This window comes from Camponotus vicinus, unplaced genomic scaffold (genome assembly GCF_025532165.1).
Source record: "Camponotus vicinus isolate PSW18456_S1 unplaced genomic scaffold, iyCamVici1.0 SCAF_1, whole genome shotgun sequence".
Classification (NCBI taxonomy): domain Eukaryota; kingdom Metazoa; phylum Arthropoda; class Insecta; order Hymenoptera; family Formicidae; genus Camponotus; species Camponotus vicinus.
The window spans coordinates 15,541,810-15,568,142 of NW_028141945.1; the positions used below are offsets into that span (position 1 = coordinate 15,541,810).

Genomic DNA, 26,333 nt, shown 5'->3' on the forward strand with positions numbered 1-26,333 from the left:
TTTCATGTGTGCGCGGCCGGATGCTTGATACGCTTGATACGGTGCGTCTCGATTGGCGGATTAACGCGCGACTATCATCGGCGCGTATTACCGTCTTATGTCAATATCCTTGGTGAATGGAAACCGCCGATGCGATACCGCTTATAAATTATACGCGGTGGAACAAATACTTGACGGTTCGAAGTTAAACGCTCCGAGTCGAGAATAAACCGCGAAAAGCGCGCGATCGCTCGAGAAAATGTCTCGTAGATACAGGTGGATTTCTAAGTGTCGCGACAAAAATGTAATTATAATATAAATATAAATATAATTATAATATAAATATAATATTAATTAATTAATAAATATTATATAATAAAATATAATATTAATTAATTAATTCATAAATATAATATAATTATAAAAATTGTTATTTTTTGTATCTGCTATGTAATTTATAGCAGCAAATTCAAGTAATTTTTTAAATTTATTTAGAATTTAGATCTCATTGTCAAGTATTGATCTCTGCATTGGATAAATTTGAGTTTTGATACTTCAGATATAGAATGATTTTTGAATCGTGAGAAATCGATTTGCGTACCACAGTCAAAATTTATATATCAAGGTGTGCTCTCAAATCTTGTAAATAAATTCCCTGAGAATTCCACGATTTTTTCCAGGTTCATATTTTGTTCAAAATTCCAGATAAAATTAAAGTATTTTTATATAAATACAATTTTAAAATATAAGTTTGTTTATTGTGAATTTTATACTTTAATATAAATAAAATATTTTAATATATTTTAAATCTAAAAAATTTCATAATTTTTATTAATGAATAATATATGCTAGTGTTGATTTAGATTTCAGTAGTAACACTAGCAGATCACTTACACTAGCAGATCATTTTAAAAAAAATTATCAAAGAAGCAATTTTCAAAAAATTCCCAATAAAACTCCATGAAAATTCCCTGATTTTTCAGAATAAAACAAAAATTCCTCAAAATTCCAAAGAGTACACATCTTGTACGTATATAATAAGTATGATTAGGCTTAACATGGGAAGACTTTCTTTCTAAATTTCTGATAGTTGATACATAAATTTTGTCTCTGTCATTTAGATTTGATTAAATGCAAATGCGAGATATCACAGTATTTATTAATGACTTATCTACTCGGTTAATCCAGTAAATTGTTGCCGCAATCGCGAGACCATTTTTTTGAGCGATCGCATAAATAAAAAAAGCGAGAAATTGAACGAGGGTCGCAAATGCATCGAGCGATTAGAATAATCGCGAGGCTCAGACGATTAATTTCTCCAATTGATGTAACATTTGGTTCATTTCCCGCTTGTGAAACGAGAGAGTGAGAGAAGGGGGGCGGGGGAGGGAAATATCGCGATGCACCGAGATGCGTACGATGCGTACAACGTTCACGCAGTCGATAGAGTTTGATGGAGTGATTGGCTAGCACCACTTTACCTGCATTCATCCCCACGTTACATCCTTCTTCGGCAATTCTAGCCTGTCGGGACGTTACTATCGTCATCTGGGAAAGGATTGTTTAAGTTTCCACTCTTGATACATGAATTTCCATTTTTTTCAAATAACTCTGATAGCGATAAAGTGAAAATAAAATTGAATTATTGAGCTGACAATTCTAGATGAAAGGAATATTGCCGCAACCAGGGAAATTGATGACTTCTGCGTCGATTGTGTGGCTTGTTTGAGCAACATCTCGATTTTCGAGTGCAAAGATAAACAATATATTCATTTACAATCGATCGAGATTGAGCCCTCGCTGCTCTTTGCTTCGGTATCGAGTAATTCAGCTGCGCAATATGTGATTAAACAGAATTGAGATGGACGAGAGTGGGATGTCTTTCGTTATAAGGAGGTCGCCTTTGTGCTGATACGGCGCATACAAACGTTTTTACATCATAAACACACACTGCAAAGGCCAATAACGGTCATGAACGGATAATGAACGGATAATATCGATTCGCGAAATCGTTGCATTATGGAATTTAATTCACGAACGACGTTTATCAAACGCAGACGAAACTTTCTTGCAGATATTAATTTCTTCGGGGGAAAAAGTCGCGATAGATAAATGAAATTCTCCTTTAAGTCTATCGTCGACAAGTTCACGAGTCGATGTGGCGCAAGTATTGTCGAGACGTTACACAGGTAGTGGAGATCGAGAATGGCAAGCCAGGAATCCGCGAGAGTTGCAGCTGAAGGCTTTTGCAGTCATGCATCTCGCGAGGTCTGACGTAGAACGAGCGAAGGCGGAAGACCGGAATATTATAAAAACGGAAGGGGTTAAAGAAGAGGGATGGAATATAGCTTGGAGAAATCCATATACGGTTCCCTCGACTATCCGTTCCACGTACTCTGACGAAAGAAAATCACCGAGCGACTCGTGAGAGGAATGAAACGCGAGACGAGCCCTTTCTTTCACATACTTGGGGATTTCCTGTCTTTTAGAAACCGATGCCTTCGTATCCTTAGCCATCGATCGATATCTCTCCTGGTCGAACCAGATGAAATTATTTTCCCAAATTGTTGCCGTAGAAAATTAAGTGCCCAGTAAGATTTACACTATTCAATCTGGCCTCTGATTTATTTTTTCTTTGAATTATAGTAAGGATAAATAATTAATTCCTTTTAAAGAAAATAAACATACAATCGTTTATTTCACGGAAATTCAACTCAAAATTTTTCATTATAAAAATGTTCATTTAAAATCGGAATTTATTAGAAATTTACTTTACGTATAATATATTCTTCCATATATTTAATTATCATTTTTTATATATATATCAATTGTAGTAACTCAGATCTGTGCAAATATTTAAATTATTTTGTAATTTTAGCGAAAAGAGAGAGAGAAAATATTACATTATATTATATAAACATAACGGGACAATATTAAAAGACAACTCGAAAATTTTTCATTATCTTGACTTCCATCTTGGTTAAATAAATAAATAATATTAAAATAAATAAATAATATTAAAATAAATAAAATAAAATAAAATATTAAAATAAATAAAATTAAAATATAAAAAATAGTATTAATTACAAGTCATCATATATCCAACTTTTTATTTTTTTAACGCAATAATCGATATCAGTAATCCATAGTTTGATGGTAAATTTACTGAGAATCCACACGCAACGAGTAAATGCTCTTCCTAATAGCGTTTTCACGCAATCCTGTCAATTTCTTGAAATCTCTTGTTACAGACCGCCCTCTCCTTTTCTCTCTCTTTCTCTACCTTTCCTATGAAAGAGAAAGCAGGGTCGTGGATCAAGCGCGGAGACGCGAAGGGCGCGGGCTGTTGTGAGAGGAAAACGAGGAAGAGGTGGTGAGAAGAGGGGCAGAGATCTTTGGTTAAAGAAGCATTACAGCAGCGCCCCGAGGCCATCCATGATCCCAATAATTGCTTCCCTTCCCATCATAATTCCTATGGAACGCCGCTACTCACCCCTTGGTTAACGCTCCTCTCTATACGCGGAATATTATCGCGAAAACATTTCTTATTTTACGCGGCTCGTGCTCCAGAATTCTCCGTTCCACGCTTAGCTACGCAAAACGGAAACATTAGCAATTCTCGAGCATCGTCCGCGCGTGCGTGCACGCGTCTTTGTGCGTACGTGTGTTATGCGAGGTAACGGCGGTTTCACCTGTTTCACTCTTTTTACCTCTCGCAATGAAATTCCCCGACTTATACCCGAACGCGACGTCATGTGTACTACGTATCGTAAACAATGTTAAATTAGCATTAAATCAGACTTTTGCTTTACTCACTCGGAAAATCGATTACCTAAAATATATTAAAGCTGTCTAATTAGCAATTTACATTTCAATATTATAGTGTTATTATTTAATATTATATTTGTAGAGAATATTTTTTTCATATGTACTCTGAGAAAAAAAAATGGTAAACTTGACTAAATATTTTCAATTAATTATTACCTTTTTAATTGAAATATTTAAGTATTTAAGTTAAACGGATGTCATGTTAGATTTAATATATTAAAAAAATAATAAAAAATATATTTAAAAAATAATAATAATTGAAAATATTATAATAATTTATAATATTATTATTATTAATTAATTATTACAAATTGTAATATTATAATAATTAATTAAAAATATTATAAATAACGAAATCGAGAGATCTATCTTCATCTATCTCGCCCATTTTTATCGCAATTTTTCTTGCTGAAACCTCTCGATCGTGCTGAAACTTCCCTCGATCGTGAAGAAACCTCAGGTTATCGTTGGAAATCAATCAAAATCGATGCGTCATCGGCGCACACGTATATCCCACCCTCGTTGCACCCTCGCGCACGCATCACGTATGCAAAAGACAAATAGCGTGCGAGCCGTTGTAACAAGAGGGAAAGACTGCATCGGAAGGAACGTCACGTTGCCGAAAGCAACGTAGTCGCTAGTCGCTGGAAGTCGAAATTATAGCTAACGACTCGCGCGCGCGGAAGCTATAAGAAAATCATACGTTGCGGGTGAACGACCGTGTCGCGTGGGTGGAACTGCGCAATTTCGCGGCGTTTACGTAGCTCATAAAACGCGAAGCCCCCCTCGTCGCCTTTTAACGTCGCCGTCGTCTCTCCCTCTCTCTCTCTCTTTCTCTTTCTCCTCTTGGCGCTCTCCGACTTCCGTTTCTTTCCCAGAATTGATATTTACCGGTTACACGTCGCCGCGTTAATTATCACGCGTGGCGTGTCCGACGAAATCCTCGAAAAAGAAAAGGAAGGAGCCCGTTAAATATACAGAGAGCCCCGCTATAACTCTGCTATAAAGAGCTCTATTATCGCTCTTCAACGTTTTATACGTGCTAGTGGCAGTTTAGTAATTTTCTCCGCGCGATTAAATATGCAATCGATGATATTACCTTGATGATTGATTTATGAAATGATTTAAAATCTGAGACGCGATCTGCATTATTTAAAAATCGCTATATCTCGATATTCTTATCATGTCAATATACAGGATGTTTCTTAATAAGTGTGAAAAATTTTAGATGATTCTTTGTCGAAAATTAAGGGGGATTTTCATATAAACATATACTCCTACATCCCTCCAAAAATAGGGGTGAAAATTAGGTTTTTATTTTTTTTCTCAAATTTGAAACAGGTTAAAGAAATGAAATTAGGTGGATATTTTCTACTAGTAAAAAGGTTATTTATTAATATTTTTTTCAGCCTCCCGTATTGTCATAAGGGGATGAAACTAGCAACCCCTATTCAATTTTTTATTAGAACTTTTTAATATTTATATGAAAAACCTCCCTTAATTTTCGACAAAGAATCATCTAAAATCTTTCACACTTATTAAGAAACCTGCATATATATATATATATATATATATTTTTTTTTTCATAAAACTAAGCAACGAAGAAACTTACATCGGAATATTTTCGCAAACTGGATGGAAGCCTGATGATGACTAAGTCGGAAATAACGCGTCGCGCGTGAATGGTTGGGAAAAAATCATGAATGACGGTGACGTATGCAGCTTAGCTATGCTGATACTCTCCGGGCCGGTTTGACAATCAGAATTTTGCGGAAGAGGTCGATTAAACCTACCGGACATGGAAGTGGTCCGGCGATGATAAACACGCGACCTTGTAAAAAGACGGCCACGCTTCCTCGATAAAAAATTTCACGCGATAAAAAAAAGTGAAAAACATCCAATTACCAAAGTTACATGTCAATTTCAATCCATTTTCATATCGAATCGTTTGAATCGAATTTACACCATCGTATATTTTTTCTTTTATTCTCAAAGAGAAAGAGAGAGAGAGAGAGAGAGAGAGAGAGAGAGAGAGAAAATTGCTATATCAAAATATACTTTTACACATATTTTCTAATTTCTTTTTCTAAAAATTTTCAGCTTTTATTTCTCTAAAAGATGAGGCCACAGTTGGTCAAGATGAAAGCAATATAATCATATGATGCATCGCTCATATTCACCTCGAATATTCAAAGCCACGGGAGTTGCGCTCATCAAAAGTTTCCCAAAAAAGGAAAAAGAAAAAAAAATATTGTGGAGGCTGGTCACGAGCGGCGAGAGTTAACGTGAGAAATTTTTGTTCGCTACTTTACGAAAATCCCGAAAATTCTCGTGGAAGTTGGCGAGCTCGTGTGCGCGTGTACGTGCGCACGTGATATTTGTGTGGGTGTAGGAAAGAGAGTTTTCTTTTCCCTTCTTTTCTTCTCGCCGCGAGCGACGGGTGATCTTAAGCGGGACCGCTCACGAGGAGAGTTTCTTGAATCAACTCGCCGAGAAGGATACGAGAACTCCGAAAACGAGTTCGCCGCCCGTTCGCAGAGTTTGCTCTTCGACGACGACACGGAGGCCAGGAGGAGCTATCAGAGCAGCGACTCGTCTTGAATTTCGTCATGGGAATAGCTTGGAATGCGTATGTGGAATCGTCGGTGTGAAATGTATACGTACACGAGACAGGCATACAAAGCCATACGAGCCATTCTCTTTTGCCTTCTCTCTCTCTCTCTTCGCTCTGTAAACGATGTGTACTGAAGCGGCTGCACCGCGATGTGCAACGGTGTGCGTGAACGCTGTTCACGAAAGAATCCCATTCATAGACGTAGAAACGAGAAGAGAGCGAGAGGGACCAGTCTATCGAGAGCGAGAGAGACACTCGGGCGATAAAGAGGAGGAGGGGGGGAGGTGGAGGAGGTGGAGGAGGAGGAATGGGAGAAGAGGAGACGAGAGAGAGGAGCCATTTGGATTAGGCACAAGCGCCAGGTAGGAGAAAAAGACTTAATGAAAAAATTTTCCAACGGTGGCGAGCAAAGCGCTGCGGTGGGCCTTTTCTAGGTCGCCTACCTACGTACGCGACTCTGGAATTCGATTTCCGAATGATCGATTCACGGGACTGTCAAAAAAAGGAATGAAAAAAAGCAGACATGTCCCGGAAACCTTCCATCGTTCTTTCAATTACGAAAAATTTCAACCATTTAATATTTTCGCTGCCTCGACAATTATGTTGTATATAAATTTAATCTAAATTAAATTTCTATTAGATGCAATATTCTTCAAGTTAATCGATTTTTTTTATATATATTTATGTTTGAAAATTTATTTGACAATTTTCAAAATATTGTTGCAACTGTATAACTATTGTAATATTTTATTTTCTAATTCGTTTTGCATTTATATCTATATTAGAGATAATACGATAATAATACTGCAAAATCTCTAGATCGAATAAGGAAAAAGTGCCGATCGTGCTCGATTCATAAAAGCCTTATCGAGTCGGATTTAGCGACCTATCAACCTCTTATTCATTCTCGAAGTAGGATAACGTCGATATATATGCTGCAAGAAAGAAATATTTAGTTCAGTGCCGTTGAAAACGCGATATTGGCAGGGTCAAGACGAAATCTTGCGGCCGATTAAAAACATGTTTGGATAAATTTATCAAGTGCTCATCGGACACAAAAGTCTCAATATGGTTATCTTGACAGATTCAAATTCTATCTTCCTAAAAATTCACTAGCAAATAAGCGCGAATTTAATTGCCAATGAATAAAATAAGTATTCTGAATAAAAAATTATATTTGAAATAATCTATTTGTAAAATAAATATATTGAAAAATAATTGAATTATGAAACGGCCTGATAATGACACCGTTTTCTTATCGAGTCGAGGATATTAGGCGATAACAACCATTGATCTTATGAATCAAGCAGCGGTTGAATAGTCACATTAAGACGCAGTGGTTCGTTTCCATCGTGCCACGATCATGAATGAAAACAGATTGTTTCGAAATCGGGCAATGCAAAGAGAGAACGAGAGCGAGAGAGATTCGGGAGGAGGGAGATATAAGAACAAAAAAGAGACAGAAAACGAATGAAATGCTGCAAGATAAAAATAACGTGATAAATGAAGAGATTAAAATAGAGCAAAGAATGCTTCTTCGAATCCTATCTCCTTTCAGAATATTTTACGTAAAAGTGACGTAATATTATACATACAGTTCAATTAAAATTTAAAGAAATAATTAAATACTATATATTTTTTTAAGAATATTAAATTATGCGAAAAGCACATTAAATAAAATGCTATTCAAATTGTCATACATCATCATATGACTAACAAATTAAGGATTAATAACTGCTTTAATAAATTAAAACTTAATAACTTTCTTAATAAATTAAGGATTAATGACTTATAAAAAAATTAAAAATCTTATTTAATTAATATTAGTAGATAAAAATTTGTCTCTAGTCGGTAAAGGAGAGAAGTACATTATTAATTTGAGAATTAATTCATCAGCACGCAGGTAACATAAAAAAAGAGGAAAGAAAATAAGCTCTATAAAGACTGGAGACGTAGATTTGCATACGACACGGTTGTAGTAGTTACCGCAGAACCCTGATCGTGTCATGCACGCATTCAATGGAAAGAGGCTTTAAACGTGGCAATGAAGTATCGCGTGCGCCTTCTCCTCTAGAGGAGGGAGGGAGGAGGAAAAACAGCAGCGGGAGGGAAATAATTAAACACGATGCAAAGCCCGATATTTACGCCTATATACAAAAAAAATAACAGAATGTGGAAATTAATATAACCCTACCAATTTTAATTCCTTTCCCATTCTATATATATAAAAAAAGAATGACTGTCGCGTTTAATTTTCGTTTAATTTTGAAATCTACCCCCTCATATTTTAAAGATTATTTTGAAAGGGACCACGTTGAAGTGAGATGCATGTTATTTATGGCAAGTCGATTATCAAGAGCGTTTCCACGTTCTTGTTGCGCTGTCAGAAGACACCTCCTCCTCCCCCTCCCCTCTCCTATCAATAGGGCCAGTGTATCGCGTTGGGCATAAGACCCGAGGCACTTAATTTTTCTACGTAAAAAGTATAATATCGCGGTCTAGTGTTTTTTTTTGTCGTATGTGACACCGCGGCCGCTTATCAGTCGGTGACCCAGTGTACGGAGAGCGATAGCCCTCGCTGTTCTATCTGTTGCTCTTTGTTGGTCACGTGCAACTACAACGTCCTCTTTCAACAGTGGGAAGAGAAATGCTCTTTTTTAGGCTTTTTATTTCCGAAAAGATACGCAGAAGGAAATACGTTTTCATCTTACGCGTTTGTATAAGATGGTCTTTATATAATCGTCTTTTTTGGGAATACATCATATTTATGTTTACATATTTTAATTATATAATTAATTAATATTTAATATATATTATATTTAATTGATTAATTTATTTTTAATTATATTGAATTTTATATTTATATTTTATAATTAATATATTGAATATATTGAATATATTTAATTTATTTAATATATTTAATATATTAATATATTTAATATATTGAATTAATATATTGAATATTTTTTTTATATTTAATTTTATTTATCTCAATATTATATTTCTTTGACATGTGCTATTTAAGGTGAGCCTCGATTAAGCAGATATCGATTTCGTTTACCCGAGATATATATAAGGCAGCATCAACGCGAGGGCAGGCATTTTATCGACGAACTTGAAATTCTATTCCATCTACATACCTCGCGAAATTGATTCCTCGCGGATGTTAATTGAGGATTGGAGGGAACGCGATAATAAGCGAAAGTAAATCGGCTTGTTCGCGATTACGCATCTCGAAGGAATCTTATCGCGTTGTCGCCCGTCGAGTTTCTCCCCGCATTTATCGCGGAAGAATGCATTGATTAAAGGAAACTCGTGTACTCGCGCCTTTTATTCAAATGCTCCTCGCTCGTCGTTTCCTTCCCCCTCCCCCCTTTGTATCCATCGCCTCGTAAGGATCGTTCCGCTGGGATGAGGTTGGAATATAGCCGTTAATTATCGTGGTAACGTGGAATGCGCCTCGGTTTCCCTCTCTCCGTCTCTCTCTCTTTAGCCGATCTCTCTCTCTCTCTCTCTCTCTGTCTCTTCGACGCGAGGGCCCGTCTCTTCTCTCCTACCTGTTCACTCCGTCTCTCTCTTTCACGCATCTACTCCGCATCCATCGACAGTGGCATGGACCACCTCATTCATCCTATCTGCATTCCTTTAATGCTACCTGTAGACCATGGAATGTCCGCGCCAACCCATCGACCCGCCGACGTTCAGTGCCGGACCTACGGTATCGTTTATCCCCGTTCCCGTTGGTTCGATTTCGCTGGTGGATTTCTGCTAAAATTGTATCCCTCGCGGAAAGCCTAATATTTAATCCGCGCCGTGTTTATTTCCCTGTCCTCGATTAATCGGACAGGTGTGAGCCCCACATCTTGTTCCAGTCATAATTCTATAAATTCCTCGAGTCATTTATGAATTTGCAATTTTCTTGAAAAGATCATTCTCGAGATAAATTATATTTCGGCAAAACTCGAGCCTAATTGATTACAAAAAATATAAACTTGCGATATAATTTCTTTGACAGAAGAACAGCTGATACATCGATACGTTAAAAATTTGTACATTTTTTATTGATTCCCTCATAGAAATTATAATTTCTTTGACAGAAGAATAGCTGATACATCAACATTAAAAAATTTTCTATTAGTTTCCTCGTAGATGACATTTCTCATTTTGAATTTTTTCCTGTTTAGGACGAGATTCCGCATTTTTGAATCGGCTCGTAAGTTATTAATAGACTTCTTTCCGACAGGTGGAAATAGCGGTGGAGTTTACGTTCAATCTACGATGGAGGATCCGCCCGAGGTCCTCGTGGGATGAGCGTCTTTCTGCGACGGATCGGGCGGATGTTTTTGAGCGAAATACCGTTTCACCGTGGATTTTTCACGAGACGTTCGCGTGGGACTCTTTGAGCTTCATTTGATATGCTAATGCCCGGAGTCGAGGATATTCGAGGTAGACTAGGCGTCGCCTATCAAGCCCTCGGGTGCTTCTCCTTGTCGCTTATTTCATTCTTTCGGTCCTCCTTCCTTTTCTCCACTACGCACGTGCGTCTCTCTCTCTCTCTCTCTCTCTCTCTCTCTCTCTCTCTCTCTCTCTTTTTGGCTATGCGTCCATAAAGAAACGCCCGATCACCAATTATCGCGGACGAGCGGCATTAAGAGAGCAAAGAAACCCGTTTACCTTGCCGGCTGACAAGATCGTAGATCGCACGCCATCGTCATCTCGCGAGGAGGAAAAGGAGAGAAAAAAAAACAATATATACGGTGGATTGTAAGAATCTGATTCTTAGCGTGATGATTTTCGCTAAAAGGTGCAATCCGATGCATTCGATGCATCAGATGAATGGATTGTTGCCCGTTCTTTGTCGACCCAGAAGCGCTCGCTGGACGTGTCGATCTTCGATGGATCTCTCTCGCGACAAGGCCCACCAATCCTCGGGTGTTTGACGAAGATAACAGAGGGGTGGAGGGGAGAGGGAGGTCATGAGATGGAGCCGCCTCTCATTATCGGCATCTCACGGTCGTTAGGAGCGTATCATAACACGATGTATAACTAGAGGTAGATTCGACGGAACGGAGCCCCGTGTTTCACCTTCGGGGCCTTTAGGCCCCGATATACAACACAATAAGGCCCCGAAGCTCGGCGATCGTGGCCGAGATACCGGGGGGTTCAGGCCGCACGGTTTGCTGCCCTCCTTCCCTCTCTCTCTCTTTTTCTTTTCCTTCACCTATGCCTTTTCCTTGTCGCCCGTCTTCTCTCTCTTCGCCCGTATATGTTCTCCTTCTCCTTATAAATTTTTTTTTGCTTTTCTATGCACGATGCTGCTCCCCCTCTCCCCCCCTCTCTGCTTCTGCTTGTTGAGGGAGGAGAGTGCCTCTTACGGTTTCTACTCTTTGGTCGTGCCGCCGTCTCGTATTCCTTTATCTTCACCTTCCAATCAGCCCTTCTTTTTCCTTCTTCCTCTCAGTCTCGTCTCCATCCCCTAGGCCTCTTCTCTCCTTCCTTTCTTCGTCTTCTCCCCTCCCTCTGAGGAGAGCTAGGTTAACGCTCCATCAGGCAAAAGAGCAATCAAATTTCCTTAGTACTCGCAGATACTACGAGGCAATAAACATTTGCGCGAATCGATGGGGCAGAAAGTAAACACGCCAATATTGCCCCCTTTTCCGAGTAATATTTTCAACTAAAAAATTATGAATATTTTTTATTATAATTTTATTACTATTACGCTATAAATTGATCGAAATTTTTTATTCAAGACACTCGGAGATAATTTACAAAAGAGCGCTTCATTTCACGTGGCACGGTAGTTTTGGCCGAATGAGAGAACTGCGATGTTTATCGGACCTTGATGTGCATTTTTAGAGCGAGGAGGGCGTCGGCCATACCGTTTTGTTCCAACAACCTCGCAGTTTCTGCCGCCAAAGATCGTCAGCCTAGCGGGAGCCGAATCCCTGGCTCGGCTCTCGGGCTCCTCCCTTGACGAAGGTCAAGACATACGAAATCTCCATTTGCCCGAGGTCGCAGCGGCACCTTCGAATTTCGTGGCGGACCTTCCGAGAATCGCCGAGTGTCGGGGCCCTCGATCGGAAACGACCAAGCTCTCAAGTTTCTCACTTTTTTATGACGGCCGCTCGCGTACGGCGCTAACAAGATACCGCAACTGCTTCTCGAGACTCGCGTTTGTTAACGAATCCAGCGAGGAATCTTGTCTCCCAAAACGAAATAATCAACTCCACCTCGCAAAAATTTACCAGAATAATTTGTCAGATTTTTCATAAAAATTGCAAAGAATAAATTGTATTTAAAAATTAAAAAAATTTAATTTATGAGAGAGAGATTTAGGGAGACTCGCTATAATTTTCTCGATCTAGAATTGAAAACGCGGTTTGAAAGTGAATTCTCGAGGAAGGTTTCACACGTGGATTGAAAATCGAATAAACTTGCGCGACTAGAATCTTCATTCAAAGCCGCCTTTCTCACGCATCGATATTCCTGCGTTCACAATCGGATCGCCATCGCGGGATAGTTAAAAACTGGCGGCGAAACGAGAAACGGGACGAATCCGTCCGCATATATATGAGAATCGACAATGAGATTTCCGAGAAACGCGGACTTGGACATAAATTGTCAAGCGCTATTTCATTTCGACAGCTTTCTCCGACCTTTCTTCCTTCTCTTTCACTTTCGAACGTCGCCGCAAACTGTCCTCCCCCTTCCCTCCCCCCGTTTCCTCGGCGCGTCTCTTTTCCTCGTAGGCTGGAAAAACGTATCTTTTCCTTTTCCCAGGCTCCAGTGCAACGTTTTATGGACGCATTTTTTTTCTGAAAGGACCTACCCCACGGTTCTCGGAATCGATGAGCCTCTCTCAAGACTGCCTTCCCTCTCTACCTCCTTCTCTCTTTCTCTCTCTATCCCGGCTATTACTCTCCGTCGAGTTTTAGATCCTTCCTCTCGCCACTTTTAAGTGCCGTCGAAATTCTTACTACTACGATGTAGTAATATGAAGTATCTCTCTGAATAAAATTTTACGCCAAAGTTAACGAGCTGAAGAAGACCAGACCAATCCTCGCGATTTCTCAGAGTGCGAAAAGATCTGTATTATTTATTTAAAAATGATTAAAGAAAAAATCTATAATAATATTAACAAAAGTACAAACAAAAAAAATATATAATATAAAAATTATAAATTATATATGAGATGTATATAAAATATTATTGGAAGAAGAGGTAGAGCAAGAGGGCAGGACGAGGAGGAATATAATGACATAAAGGATGCGAGGAATGATATCGTCTTTGTGCGAGAAAGAATTGGCGCCATTTCGTTGTCGCTCGTTACGGTTCACAAATACGACGTGAGAAACTCGGAATCGCCGACCGGGTCGATCGAGGGTAAGAAAGAAACGAAGCGCCATCCAAGTTTCCCACGCACCCCGGCTCCGTTTCGCGTGGGCGCGAGTCACAATATTCAAGATTATCTGAAAAAAGGTCGGATCACCCTCAGTTTTCACCGTCCAAGAAAAATATCCACGGAAATTTTCCCACGGATTAATCAAAACAAGTCAATTTCACGATATTCCTCGTTATTATAAATCCAAAATTAAGACAATGTTAAAAGAGATTTCATATAAAATATAAAAATATTGCAATCTTTTTGATTAAAATTGAATATCTAGATAGAATCTTGTATTTTAATGTTGATAGAGGTCTGGAAAGATATTGCCTTCGATGTACCTGGGCGATATCGCATTCGATAACGTTCTATGGAAGAACGATGTCAAAACAGTGAAAATATCGACATTACGTTTACGATAGAGCAGTTTCTTATCATATTTTTACTCGAAACGATCAGATTATGAGTGACATGCATTTTATCTTTCGCACGCGTTTCAATTTGTGTCGAAATTTTTTTAGTTGATTGTTTTTCTTAGAAATTTACGATGCAAGAAATCTAATACACCCGATATATTTTCAGAAAAATCAATTTTTGTAGAAATAAAAGATAATTATATCATTAACCGTGATTTTTATGAATTATGCGAATATTAAATAATCAGAGAGCATGATTTTTTTATTTTTATGTCTAGCTATTAAAAATATAAATATATAAAGATAAAAATAAAATAAATATAAATACAAAAATAAAGAAAAATAAATGATTGATGGAAAAAATAATTAACATAATAAAAACAAATTAATGAGAAAAAAATATGCATAGCAATACAATGTTTCTTTCATACACATACATGGAATAGGTTCATTGGATGATAAGGAATCGGAAAAACTTGATAATGGACCGCGATTGCGAAGATTTGATCCGCGTCGAGAGGGGAACGAGCGATCGTGGCGAAAAAAAAAAGAAGGAACACAAAGTATCTGTCAAGGTATCGAGACTGCGCAGAGCTATCCTGAGGAATTCCAATCCCGATTTTGGTCCCGAGAGAGGCCAAGGAACGCGCTCGGCCCCATGTTCGAAACGATGCTGCGTTCGCCCCCTCTCAAACACTGCCCGCTCTTCCTTCTTCCTCCCAGAGTTATCTCGCTCTTTCTCTCTCCGTCTTTCCTCCGGATTGGTCCGCGAGCCCAGTCATTCACAGAAAACACAGAATGCAGACGGTCACGTGAATCGTAGGCACCAAAGTGCCGCGAGGAAGGGCCCGAAGAATGAGGGAGAGGAAGGTAAGAGGGTATGTGTGCGTACATGTGTGTTGTGGCGCCAAGCGGTTCACCGCCTTATATTCTTGCCGCTCTTGGTTGCGTTATGCAAAAGGACCGACGCGGAGGTTTCGTTATTTCGACATCGGTTATTCACTAATCGAGTACAGCGACTGAACGATAAAAAAAAAAATGAAATTAAATTCTCGTGAAAAATAAAATTAAAAATTGAGAGAAAAAATCTTGTAATGAAATTAAAATTCAAAAATATAAAATTCCATTATTCACTGGCTTTTCGAAACATTTGCCCCGCATTAAAATCTTATCGTTGTTAAAAAATCATTTGTTGCATTCTCGAAATGTTTGTTAATTTGTGAATTAATATATTGTTTGGAAATTCAGATATCGTGTCTTCATTTCATTATCGAATTATGATAACGAAGAACCAAAAAAAAATCAAATATAATTTAATCATTATTTTCGTTGAAAACCGACCATAAGATTACATATTTTCGCGATGAGTAGGTTTACGAATCGTAAAACGAATCGATAATCGCCGCAAGATATCGCGATGCGGATAGAAGCGTAAAAAAAGTGGGTGTGAAAAAATTAACACGTTGGAATGCGATCCCGGCGAGCAATTTACCCGCAATAAAAACGAATAAAAACAGAGAGAACGAGAGAGAAAAGGCGAGGAGGAGGGATCAGAAGAGCGAAAAAAATAACTAAGAAAGAAAAAAAGGTAGAATTGATCATCGATTGTAGTCATCGCGCGCCAGAGACCCGACTGGGGTAGTTCTCACCCTTCGCGCGCAAGATGCAGGCCCTGTGTCGGTGGCCCGATTCTCGGAAGGACCTCATTCGTTGCTCTCTCGGTGCTATATATTTCCTTCGGAGGGTCCCGTTCCGTCTCCCTCTTATCCGATCCGTCGTCCTTCTCCCTCCTTCCGCGCCGCGCCAAAGAGAAACCCGGGATGCTGGGAATAACTGCATACTTTTATACGAAAATACGCGCGCGTGTGCGTAGGTTTGTGAATGCAGTCGCATTAATCGCGCGTATATCGCATCTACAACGCTCGGACGAAACGTAATGTTTCCTTTTTCGAAATCCGGGCGTGAGAACGGAGATAAAAGCCTCTGACGGGCCAGAGTCCGATAAAGGACCTCCTCTGTCCTCCGCGCGATTATGAAGCGAGGACGAGGAAAGAGAACGCGGGGCGAAGATAGTATTTTCTCTACGGGTCGTTTACTTATGATGGAGATATAGCCTGGATAATTTCGAATTAAGAGAATTCTTTTCAATGTTATAAAAATGATTAGTTATCATTTTAAAAAAATAATATATATTTTTAAGTAGAACTATATTATAAATTATTATCGCAAGGTTAAAAAAAATTTTTTATATTTTTTTTCTTCAATCTTAAGCAGCTGTCAAATTTATTATAAATAAAACTCATAATTCCAAATTTTTAAAAAGTTTATATACACAATAATAGGAAATCTAGAGAAAATGTAGGAGTGAATTCTTAGAAAATCTAGAGAAAATTTAGGAGTGAATTCTTAGACAAAGATAAGAAGAGCAATAAAAGGAAGAGTAGTCAGCAAAATTCAAAGACTCGAAAGAGAACGAGACGTAAAAAGTACGTGCGACCCATTGAAGTAAGAAAGCAAATCTGGCGAGTAGAACGATGATGAAGAAAACGAAGTAGCGAAGAACGAACGCAAAGATACGAAGACGGAAAGAGATGCGGGACGAAGAGAACGGGACAGACCGAAAAAAAAGAGAAAGATAATGAAGGAAACGAAAGGTGTAATGCAAAACGGTGAAGGTGAAGAAAACAGAACGGAAGAAAGGCAGGATAAATAACGACGAGGGGAAAAGATGCGGAACAAAGTGGGATGGGAGAATAATCGCGAACGAAGATGAAGAAAAATATCAAACAAAGTCGAAAGGCAGAAATCAAGGAGGAAGTAGAGACTCGGACCTCCCGAGGGGGAGGATTACGAGGGAGAGAACAAGGAAGGATTCTCTCTAGTGGGAGCTGGGATGAAAGAGGGATGGTCTACGAAAGTATCCGGTGGCGCCGCGCACGAAGGGTGAGAAGGCTCGATAGAAAGGGAAACGGAGGTTGCCCGTCCGATCGAAGACGTGTGGGAGACGAGGAGAAGACGGTGCGCGAGGTGGAGGTCGAGGGGAAAGGGGGAGGGGGGCCGCGAGAGGCAAAGAGTCCCGAAGATGGACCTCGCCCGGTCTCGCGCGGCATCGTCGGTGGTGATACAGAAGAATAGGGTGGACGAAGGCGAGAAAGCGAGAAAGACAGAGACGGACGAGGTGCAGAGAAGAAGGAAGAAGGCACCAAGGCGGAGAAGGAAGGGGGCGGGTGTCGTGGAATGCGGCCGCGGTCTCGGTTTATACGCGCGTCGGTCCCGAGCCTATGCCAGGGTATTTGTGTATTTATGTGGAACACCGGAGAATCCCGTCGAGACAGAGAGAGGGAGAAGGAGAGGGAATAAAAGGAAAGGGAGAAGGAACGCGAGAGAATAAAGAGAGCGAGAGAGGAGGCTTCTCCCGTGAAAGGGAAGAACGAGGACGGAGGGAAGAGCCAATGGCCAGCCAAGGTGTGCTGCCCTTTCGTTATGAGGGAGCGAGTAGGTAGGTAGGTAGGTAGGTAGGTAGGTAGGTAGGTAGGTAGGTAGGAAGGTAGGTAGGTAGGTAGGTAGGTAGGTAGGTAGGTAGATAGGTAGGTAGGTAGGTAGGTACACTCGAGAGAGCATCCGACTATGCAGCAAGAACACCAGGAAACAAACGACAGCCACCCCACCATCATCGGCCACCACACACCGCCAACCACGCCGCCCATCGCGCGTTCCTCTCCCTCTAATCTTCCCCTCTCTTTTCTCGCACCGTCCCGGTCACGCTAGTCTCTCTTCTCTCTTTTCTCTCCCTCTCTCCGTCCCTCTTTCGCGTTCTCGCTCCGCTCCGTTCCTCGAAATTCCACTGCGGAGCACGGCGTCCCTGCTTCCTTTTGGAAGTCTCGGAGACACCGCGAGGTCAAAACACGCTACACTGCTCCAACTTGTACGTAAGTCTCCGGCGACCAATTGCTCGCTCGTCATGTTTAGGACTTGTTGAAAAAAATTCAAGAAAAAAAGTTAAAAAAATTTCAAGGAAGTCAAAATCTGAAAGTTGCATAAAATTCAAAACGCAAATGTCTAAATAAGTTTGATACTTTCGCATAATTATAGCCAATCTTCGAGAGCAAGCAACACTCGCCCACAGCTCCACATCGCAAATTTCCAGATTTTTATTCAATCTTCGAAGTCCCATTTCTTCAGTTAAACACGTCTCTGGGGATAAAACATAGACTCACCCATTTCTCCAGATTCTCAATCGACAATTCGCACTTGTCAACTGTTTACCGGAACCGAATTAACCCCTATTTACACACGTCGATCGATCAACGTGCCTGAAACGCAAATTTCATAAACTGGACTATTCATTCCCTCTTCTCTCTCTCTCTCTCTCTCTCTTATTTATACCCTTCGCTAATCTTTCTCTCTCATTGCCCAGAACGATGAGAGCAACGCGAGCGACCAGTACGTGAGAGAATGCCGTCAATGCGACGGCGGTGATTTCGGAAGGGAGCGAATGAGCCGGCCGCGCGCGCGAGGCTCGAGCGAGCGAGGGGATGAGGCAGGATGAGGGGGGCGAGGGGGGAGATGCGCGAGCGGGATGGGAAATGTCTGGCGCGGGACCCCATCGCGGATACTGTACGCGTCCAAGGAAGGAGTACGAATCCCGAATACCGGCGCCGCGAACCAGTCTCCGGCGAGAGACTGCGGAGCGCCGGTATTCGAACCACGTGGCTCTCTCTCTCTCTCTCTCTGTCATCAGCGGCTGGCGACCTGGCCCACGGACGATCGCTCGCGCTCCCGTGATCGCGTTGACAGCGAGACGGCGACGTTCTCGACGTACGACGCCGAAGCGAGTGCGTGTGTTGACGCGATTACGTCAAATGTATGGGCGCACGGGTCTCTTTAAATAGTGTAGATTCCCAAAATAGTTTCATTTCCAACCACCAATTAATGTGTCCTGGTGATAGTAACATATTAATACGATTAAAGAGATATACATGTTTTATATTTTCCTTCTGTTTATATAATTTTAATTATGTCTTTCACTATAAAATTTATTACGAGTTATATGCCATATAAATTATTCGTATACCGTAAATTGTATTGCAATATTTTTTTACAAATTTTAAAAATTGATTTAGCGATTACCCTCCGTTCTCTCGAAATACGCGGTGCGTTTGAACGGAAAAGAGGGAAAATATTTCGACGGGACATTCCTCGCGCTCAAAGTCACGACCACGGCGTGAGATTCCGATATGTCGTCGCCGGTGAACGCGCTTTGCCGTAGGAGGAAGAAGAAAACCGGGCGGGGGAAGAAGGATCCTCCTCTCCTTGTCCCGCAGTCTTCTCCATCTCTCTCGGGTCGTACACGAGAAGACGCAGAGGTCGCGCCGTTTCTATCTCCTTGAGAGATTCACGGCGCGCAGCGTCTCGGGCGGTCCATCGGCGACGGTGGCCCCCTCCCCTCTCCCCTCCCCCCCACCCCGCTCCGTGACACTTGAGCTTTCGGTGGAGGGACACACAGCGTGCGTACAACAGATCCGCGGCGTATACGCACACACGCACCAGTGTATCGGTGCGAGAAACAGAGAGAGAAAGAAAGAGAGAGAGAGAGAGAGAGAGAGAGAGAGAGAGAGAGAAGCGTCGCGCGCCGTGGGAACCGAGGAAAACGTTTCCCGCATGCCACCCTCCCCCCTCACTCTCTCTCTTTCACACTCACTTGACTCGCACTCTCTCTCTTTCTTTCCTTCCTTCTTCTTCTCCGTCGCCTCCGCCAATGACGCGCGTGTGTGCGAGGAGGGTACGAGAGCGAGAACGAACGTAAGACCACGTGATCGGGCCGTAACTTTCGACGACGGCGGCGGCGGCGGCGACGACTCCTTCCCCTCGCCACCCCACCGCGCCCTCCCTCCTCCTCCTCCTCCACCTCCCGCGCCTCTCGCCCGCTTCCTCTTATACTTATTCGAACGACGCAGTTGCTCCCGCGGTAGGTACGCGCAACTGCGTCGTAAGTTTCGCCGCCTCGAGAACGAGATCTGCGTACGACGGGGCCGCTTCCTTAATTCGACGCGCACCGCGCAATTCGACGGGGCTCCTCTGTCCTCCCCCGACCGCACCCCCCCTCCCCACGCCCCTCGCCGACCGCCACCCGCGGTGCACGACCGACACCGACGTTGTTGTGGCTCGTCTTCTCGCGCGGACGCGACACATCGGAAGACGTCAATGAACGTCCAAGTCGTCTCTCTCTCTCTCTCTCTTTCTCTTTCTTTCCTTGTTGCCCGCGTGCGATAACCGATAGCGATGGCCGCCAGCAGACAAACAGCGTTCGCGCGACTCGAGTTACAGCCGTTTATTAACCCGATGTCGACGAATAATCCAATTTGCACCTCGCGTCAAGTTGCGCGTGTGATAAAAGTTGGAGAGATAATAGTAGGTATCCATAAATTATATCTAAATCTCTCCCGGTGTGCGTCGTAAGTGGATATTTACCGCGCGCCGGTCGTTTGACGTTTGTCGAGTCGAGTTTTGCAATAGGAAAACAAGTCGGAAGTACCGTATTGTTAGACGCGAGGGGTTTTAAAACTCGTGCGCGTAAATAAAATAAACGATGAAATGCACAACTCACCGCGTACGTGGAGCGTATAATCGCAGAGATAAATCAAACGTAGTTCAAATGTGTGTCGGGACTTACCTAGAACAAGAGCAATAAAGATTGATGAGTAATATAATAATAATATAATAGTAAACAATAGTAATATAATAATAATATAATTATAATATAATGGTAATATAATTGTAATATAACAGTAATATAATAATAAAAAATTAAAAACGCAATAATTAATATATTCAAAATTTATAGATATACTGCTCTCTCGAATTTGCATTAATCGAATATCTTCCATGATATTTTAATAAGTTTTCTAGAAAAATATCATTTCCTTTTCACACGTCTCATCTTATTTACAACTTCAATGCTCCAAAATCGTTCAACCTCTTGGCTTAAAATGAAAGAAAATCCACGCCAAAGTGGATGCCGTTTGGAATTTTTTGAAATGTATTTTTCCTAAGCTCGTAGGATCTTTTTTCCCTTGGAGGAAGAGAAACAGAGGCAAGAAGTGGAGAGAACGAAAGGAGATACGGGGCGAAAAGAGGCGAGAAAGAGAGAGAAAAGCGGAGACGCGAAGTTCCTAGGAGCAGCAAACGGGAGAAAAAGAGAGAGAAAGAATATAACGAGGAGTCGGGGAGAGGGGAAGGCGGAGAAGGCCGCGGTCCGGATGAAAGGGGACAGAGGGAGGTCGCCGCCCTTCCAGGAACCCTTATAAACTTGGACCCGATCTCTTCGGGCCTTTTTCTCCCCGTTCCTACTACACAATCCGCCAGAGTGATTCCTTGTGCGAGCACGAACCAACGCGCACGCAACACGGCTGCGTGCGAGCAGGCACGCACGTACGCACGCACGCATACATACATATGTATATGCGTGTACATTCATTCTACCATTACTACTTGCTTTCTCGTAGATCCCGAGATTTTTCCGCCGATTAAGCCGAGCTTTCGTGGTCCATCGCGTGGGAAGCTACGCCGATCGACATTCGCATATACGTCATTAAGAAGCTTTAGAAAAAATATTTATCATACTTTTAATATCAAGCAGGGCTGTACGTCGATATTGAAGTTTATGGAAACCGAACAAAGTGAAGGAAATCGCGCGAGTCGCTCAAAATTTCGATTGGAAATAACGATGAGGAATTAATGAATTAATAATAAATGTAGATTAATATTTCGTTATTATAATATGCTTATCATAAAAGCGTACTATTAATAAATAATAAAGTTAGTTTTTCTCATATTTATAACCAACTTTTTTATTTTTCCTTTACTCGTTAAACTTTCATCCAGTCTTCTTCGGGATCGTTGTGGTTATAGAAGAGTTTTTTAGTTCGTTAAGCTCGGCGAAAAATAAATTTATTAGCCGACAAAAATCGGAGAAAATCCGAGGATATCTGATTTCTATCTCTGACAGAGAGCTGTTGATTTAAACTTAAATTTAATCCACACCAAATGCTTCTTTATGCACAAAAGTTTATGCTACTCTCACAAATCTAGATCGTCATGAAGATGGACTTGATATTTACTACATCATCAGGAAAAAAATAAAAGAATTTCCTCATCAATGTTTGTAAACAACAAATCACACGTAAAAATTAATCTTTGTCAGTTGTTTGAGAAAAAATCACAAGTGGACGTTCGATCGCTGACGCAAGCAGGGGTTAATCGTCCGTTGAAAACGCGTGGGTCTTGTTGAAACTTGGATTTCTCAAACGCCCGCGCGAACCTGAAAGTTTAGAACGGGGAAAAACATCTACTATTTTACGACGACGATGACGATGACGACGACGACGACGCTGCATGCGCCCCCGGGGGCGGATGAGAGAGCAGCGAGTAAAGTAATCACCGGCAAAATTGGTTGACGAGATAGTCAGATTGGCCGCTGGCCACTTGGCTGCTCGATTGTCCAGACACGCCTCCGGCGAAATGAAATTTGATTTTGTCGGGCAATTTCGCGCCCAAATCAACCACCTCCTTCCCCTCTCAGACTCCTCCACCGGCCCCCGCCCCGTCCCTCCCTCTCCCTGGTCGTCGGGCCCATGCCGTACCGGAACCGGGGGGGGGGTCAGGAAACGCGATGAACGGGATGAGGCAAAGGGAACGACGGAGAGAGTCGTATCCCGTAACCTCGTTAAGAGCCGCACTCTCGCGGTATTGGCCTCATTGAACGTTCAGGAGCATCTTTCTGAGTGTCGAGTGCACCCTTGTAAGTTCAAAGGGCGGGTAGCGAGGGTCAGGACCCCTTCGCGTATCAAGGAAGGGGGTAGAGAAGGTGGCGCGCCAAACGCGGTTTATGAAAGGACTTCTGAAAACTGTCGCCAGCTGACAAAACGTAAATAGAGTATCTGACATTTTAGACTTTGACGCGAAAATTTAAGGCACATGATTATTTTCCCTCTGAAAATAAAAAGAAATAAAGCGGAGAATTAGTCCAAGATTTTATTTAACCCTGAATTAATCTTTTCTATCCAACCTTTCGTAATATTTTTAAAAATGTCGACGATTTAAAAAGATAATAAAATTATAAAGCAAATTAAAAATGTATACTCTTATTCATTGGATGTTTTGTGACTTGAGAAAATTGTCGAGAAATGTTCTGTATTAGCTACACCCTTTGACGAATGATATCGCGAGACGTTCCGTTAAGTCGCATACACCAGAATCGAATAATGCGTGAGAACAAAAGGAGTTTCCACCCCCGAGTGTGCGTCTCTCGGCGGACATGTGTTTCTTGATTAGGCGCCAGAGACTGTGCTGAGAATTCGATTATCCAAGGAGGTGCGAGTGCGCTTTAAGGGGGATGGCCGCCCACGCATTGTGCCGTGCGTTTGGATAATTAAATTTCTTTAAAGTAATTACTTGTTGCTCCCACGTGAAAGTTTGTTTCCATTTCAAAGTGCGAGCAACGCGCCGATAACTTCTCCTTCTTGTCGGCTGCTTTATATATGCGTCAAATTGTCTCTCTCTTTTTCTATATTTTTTTAATAAAATTGATGACAAACTTGTTTCAAGTGTAACAATAAATTTTAAATAATACTTGATAATTTTGTATCGTTACATTAAAATTATATGATGCAACATCAGTAAAAAAATATCCAAAGATTTTTCAAACCTATTTTATATGTATCTATACAACTCGCGATATACTACATTAATTTACGACAAATAAATTATACAAATACTATTGTAAATATTATACAAAATAAATTATACAAATACTATTGTAAATATTATACAAAATTTATTTAATCGAAAATTATATTGTCTAAAAATGTCTTTTCTCCATCTAATATATAATATAATATATATTACATTTTTAATTAATTAGTATAATTTAAATAACAAATTGATATAAATTAATATAATTTAATTAATATTATAATAACTTATATTATTTATTGCCAACTATTCAACCAATTTATAAATATTCAAATTTGTTAATTGCATATAAATTTATAGTTCGCTATAGTTTGCTTCACATTTTGACGAGAGAAAGGAGTAGAGGCCGCGCAGCCGCCATTAATACGCTGCGCTAATATAAGACGCGTCAAAAATTTAAAAGCGACAAGACGAAAAAAAGAGCGCACATTAAGGTGATCAGACAGAGGTCTTCAAGTCCATCAGAATAAATATTTCGCATGCATATATTTGCAGAGATGGTTTATAACTTTGTGACTATTGCTACAGCGTCGTCATTTAATCGCCGATTGTATTCTGACAATCTAAATTTTACCGTCACGGTAAACACGATGCCGCTATAAAACGTGCACAGTATTGTATGTAAATCGAGTTTATCTAAGGAAAAAGATGTTAACAAAGACAAAGATAATAAAGGCAGAATTTCTTAAAAATCGACGCTTTGCATTTTACGCTCGATATTTCATTGTAATTCATCGTCTTTCAAAAATAAACACGTGACCACTTTCGGATGGCGAATTCGTTCTTTAAAAAAAATTTTTTTTTAAATAAATTCTTTAAAATTTAATTCTTAAAAATTCTTAAATCTTCTTTAAAAGGTACGGGACGCTCATTTTTCTCGGAGATATATGCCTCTTTCGAACTGTCATCTCATTAATACGCCAATTTAAATGCAGACCTCTCGATTAGACAAAATAGTGACGCGATCGCACTTTTGCGGAAGTATAAATCGTCGCGTACGATCTCTCTGGTATTTCTCCGGATAACTTTGTGACACTGATATGATAATCATATCAGTATTCTCGTCGACGGTATCTTTAGTAGCCAAAATACCGAGAGAATCGGTGAACGACGACGGTCGGCCGACCAGTGGAAAGCAGAAAGCGAGCAGGAAGCGAGCCCTCGTGATCCCGGTTGCCTATTTTTGGCCAGACTTCGTAGAATCGTACAGTTTCTTAGCCGAGTTCGTGGGCGCCGCCGCCATCGTTCTTCTATCATGCACTCGATAACCCCAAATTGCCGATAATAACGTAACGATATTGCGCGTAGGCGCAAATAAATAAACGATCCAAGCATTTCCGGTCTAAGGGAAATGGCTGTCGCGCGAAATTGATCGAAAATTTGGACAATAAAATTCTAAACCGATCGCTCTTGTCGCTTGACTTCACAAGTCACTTGGCTTAATCAATTTCTCGCTTCTTTTTCCCTAGTTTTTTTTTAATTTTTTTAAATTTAGTTTTTTTTATAACTTGTATAAAAAAGTGTAATTGTACGAAGAAGCAATCAACTAAATTAGGATTAAAATCGAATGACGATTGAAAGGGCAAGAGTTTTAAGGCGTACAAGTGAAACGGTGTGAAAATTAATTTCATCTCACGTGCAAATTCGATTATCGTCCCAATCAAAAGTCCTCTTTTCAGACATGACATGTGAAGAAATAAGATTAAAAGTGACAGAAAATTAAAAAAGAACGATACGTCGCTCGTAAATATTTCAGAAAAGCGACGTAACTTATTCACAGATGACAAATGAGCGGTGAAAAAAATGTTTGATGAGATTAATGCTTTACATTTTTTCCTTTCGCTTCAACGTGTTTTTCAATCGCGCTAAAAACTTCCTTTATTCTTCGTTTTTTACCAGCCGACAAGGAACGATAAATCGATTATTCCTGAAATGCGCGCTAAATTGCAATTGTCGAGTGAATAAAACGCTCCAACAAGACATTCGAACAAGTATCGAATCGTTTGATGGAATAAATTGCAAGATTAATGCAACAAATGATATTATTCAACGATTGTGCTTATTAACGCTACATTAAGTGCATCCGCAAAACCGTCGCGTCAATAAATTGCGGAATAATTTGACGTTTGATTTAAAATGACAGCTATTTTTTTCAAACAACCTCGCGAGTTGCGCAAAATTCCACGAAGATTCCAAGCAACACGAGGAATATTTATCAAGTTGGACGATTACCAGGCAATTAGGGAGTACGATGGGAGGGGGAGGAGAAGGGGGTGAGCTGGGTCGACGAACCCTTGTTTCTGAATCGCGGCGCCATAGCGACCCCTAAATCACGACCGCCTAGGACGGCGGCTATCGG

General features: G+C 40.6%; 1 protein-coding gene across 7 annotated transcripts in view; it reads right to left on the minus strand.

The window, feature by feature from the left end:
• The window catches only part of LOC145977402 (serine/threonine-protein phosphatase 4 regulatory subunit 1), a 138,397-nt gene that overhangs the window by 44,516 nt on the left and 67,548 nt on the right, over positions 1 to 26,333 (minus strand). The window contains exon 1 of one of the 7 annotated variants that reach the window (XM_083109430.1): positions 20,829 to 20,894. The exons of the other annotated variants lie outside the window; for them this stretch is intronic. The gene's annotated coding sequence lies outside the window, so the exon portion shown is untranslated. Of the gene's footprint in view, positions 1 to 20,828; positions 20,895 to 26,333 lie in introns of those variants that run through there. 7 annotated transcript variants of the gene reach the window in all.